This window comes from Herpailurus yagouaroundi, unplaced genomic scaffold (assembly GCF_014898765.1).
Source record: "Herpailurus yagouaroundi ecotype Mexico unplaced genomic scaffold, PumYag 108312, whole genome shotgun sequence".
Classification (NCBI taxonomy): domain Eukaryota; kingdom Metazoa; phylum Chordata; class Mammalia; order Carnivora; family Felidae; genus Herpailurus; species Herpailurus yagouaroundi.
This window is the reverse complement of record NW_024421664.1, coordinates 7-2,981: the sequence shown is the minus strand read 5'-3', so window position 1 is coordinate 2,981 and position 2,975 is coordinate 7. Positions and strand designations below refer to the sequence as shown.

Below are 2,975 nucleotides of genomic sequence, written 5' to 3'. Positions count from 1 at the left end.
TAAAAAGGTATAAATGAAGCCACTGAAATTTGACAGCTAATTTTTAATGTTTATGGTGTGAAACTTAGTAATAGGAAACCTCCCTAAAATGGAGTGGGGAGATGTGGCAGGGAAAACTTTCACACCCTAGAACACACAGTCAATTGCAGACCCAACAGGAAGAGGGACTGCACCCTTTGGGGACTTGGCCTTGCACGTGGATACTACTCAACAACTTCAGCAGGAGGAAGAGACCTTTTCTCAGCCCCCAGAACAACAGTTCAGCCAGTGAGAAGCCACCACACTTCAAACTCTCAGTTCACTCCAGTGGACTTTTAGCTCACAGCAACCTTCCCAAATTACCCCTTTTCTCCTTAAAAAAGCAAGCCTTCCCTTGGTTCCCATGCTTCCCTACAGTTTTTCTAAAGCTTGTTGTCCCGGATTGCTATTCTCTTTTACACATTCCCAAATAACCCCATCGTCTGTTGTTGCTAAAATAACAGGCAGTTCTACTTTTTTTTTAAGAGAGAGAGAGAGAGAGAGAGAGAGAGAGAGAGAGAGATAAAATGTGCTTTCACACAGGGGAGGGAAGAGGGGCACAGGGAGAGACAGCAACCAAGCAGTCTCCATGCTCAGCTTGGTGTCCGGTTTGGGGCCCCCTGGCAGTTTTGTTTTTAAGGTTAACAATGGCAAACAAGAAACATCCCTATCAAATGTTCCCAGATATTGAAAAATTAATTTTTCATCAATTAAAAGCAAAATCCACATATTCCCAAATGGTATCCATTTTACAAACCTCATTCATTATCCCAACTTGACATAAAACATTAAGAAATAGAAAACAAAAGCAGTAATCATAATATCCCACACTTGGGGCACCTGGGTGGTTCAGTCGGTTGAGTCCGACTTCGCTCAGGTCTTGATCTCACGATCTGTGGGTTCGGGCTGCAAGGGGCTTTCGGGGCCAGGGGCTTGCTTCTGATTCTGTGTCTTCTCTCTGCCCCTCCCCCGCTAGCACTCTTTCTCCGTCTCTCAAAAAATGAATAAACATAAAAAAAATTAAGGGAAAAAAACCCACAAAAAACAATATCCCACACTTATCGGGGGCGTGGGTGGCTCAGACGGTTGAGCATCAGACTCTCGATTTTCACTCAGATCGTCCCAGGGTCTGGGATCCAGCGCTGTATTGGCTTGGCTCAGGCTTGCAGCCTGCATTGGATTCTGTCCCTCCCTCTGTCCCCCCGCCGCTAGCACTCTCTCTAAATACAATAAAAGAAAAGAAATAAAAGAATATCCCATGCTTCTCAAAAAAAAAAAAAAATCTTCAGATAGCTCTGGGAGTCACCCCAGGAAAACGTAAAGCTGCAACACCGAGGACTTAACGACACAAAGCGATTTTCGGTGGCACCCACGCTTCTCACCCAAGTCCCAGACACTCAGCCTCCCTCTGAGCACCCCCTGCTCTGGGCCACGTCCCGCCGATCCCTCCGGCTCTCCGCCACCAGCACAGATTCCGCCTGCCCTGCCCGGTCAACTAACCCGCGCGCCAAGGGCAGCCGCTGGGGTCCCGCGAGATCCTCAACCCCAGCCCGGCGTGTCCAGCCAATGGGGCTGTGCACACACCTGTCACCCTAACTGGGGCACATCGGCGCGTTCAGTGCAAAAGGCCCAGGGCTCTGAGTCTCACCTGGAATTCCCTGAAACAGTCACGGCAGCTAGGGAAGAAGCAGCCAGCTCCCCAGACACCAAGCACCCCCAAACCCACTAGAGCGGCCAGTCCGCTGGCGCGTGGGACGCAAGGAGGAGCGGGACCGGAAAGGCGGGGGCGGAAGGGGGAGTGGCCCGCGCCGCAAACCGCCCGCCCCCGCTCGTCCTCCTAGGCCCCACCCACCGTGGCGACGTCCAGTCTGGCTCCCCCCCTCAGGTGACAAGTTGTTCCCGGTCTACACGCACCTTCCCTCGACCCGCGGGTCGTTGATTCCACCTCTGGACGCTCTGCTCACCTTCCTTAGGCTCCGCCTCACGGTGACCACGTATTACGCCCGTCCCGCCCCTCGCCTGACACTCACTCCCCGCTCATCCTCCCTAGGCCGCGCCACATGGCTGGCCACGTCCTACACCGGCCCTGCCCCTCGGCTTTTGTGCCGTTCCCGCTCACCCTCCCTAGGCCCCTCCCCACGTTCGCGACGTCCTATACCAACCCCGCTCCTCAGCGGACGTCCCCAGCCCCAAAATCCGCTCACCCTCCCTAGGCCCAGTCCCGCGCTAGCCACGCCCCAAGCCGGCCCTGTCCTTCAGCTGACGTTCCGTCCTCGTCTCTGCTCACCTTCCCTAAGCCGCGCCCCACACTGGTTACACATCCCACGGCTCCGCCCCTCCGCTGACGCCCCATTCCCCCTAAACCTCCCTTAGGCCCCTCCTCGCTTGCCCACCTCTTGCATTGGCTCCGCCCCTCCGCTTAGGTTCACTTCTGGTCTCTGTTCAACCTCCTTAGTCCCCGCCTCACGCTGCTCACGTCCTCGCCGGCCCTACCCCTCGGCTTTTGTCCCGTTCCCGCTCACCCTCCCTATGCCCCGCCCCACGTTCGTCACGTCCTACAGCAGCCCCGCCCCTCAGTGGACGTCTCCGTCCCCTCCCTCTGCTCACCTCCTTAGGCCCTGTCCCGCGCTAGCCACGCCCCAAGATGGCCCCTTCCTTTAGCTGACGCCCATCCTGGTCTTTGCCCACCTTCCTAAGTCACGCCCCACGCTGGTTACGCCCTGACCGGCCCCGCCCCTTCGCTGACGACTCCTCCTGGTCTCTGCTCACCCTCCCTAGTCCCCGCCCACGCCATGTCCTCCCTCGGACCTGGGTTCTTGCTCCTCACGGTCCCCCCACGCCCTGCTACCCCCGGGGCCGCCGCCTCCGCCCCTGGCCCTGATATTGGCTTGACCCCATTCCTCTCCCAGACCCACCTCCGAGCCATTCTCATCCTCCTGCAGTGAGGCCCTGCCGTC

General features: G+C 56.7%; 1 long non-coding RNA gene across 1 annotated transcript; it reads right to left on the bottom strand.

Annotated features, from left to right (window-relative positions):
• Positions 1-524: 524 nt before the first annotated feature.
• On the bottom strand, positions 525-2,720 carry LOC121026465 (uncharacterized). The gene is made up of 2 exons (XR_005788369.1): positions 1,667-2,720; positions 525-1,238 (listed from the first exon to the last, which is right to left on the bottom strand). It is a non-coding gene; the product is annotated as an uncharacterized LOC121026465 (long non-coding RNA).
• Positions 2,721-2,975: the final 255 nt, after the last annotated feature.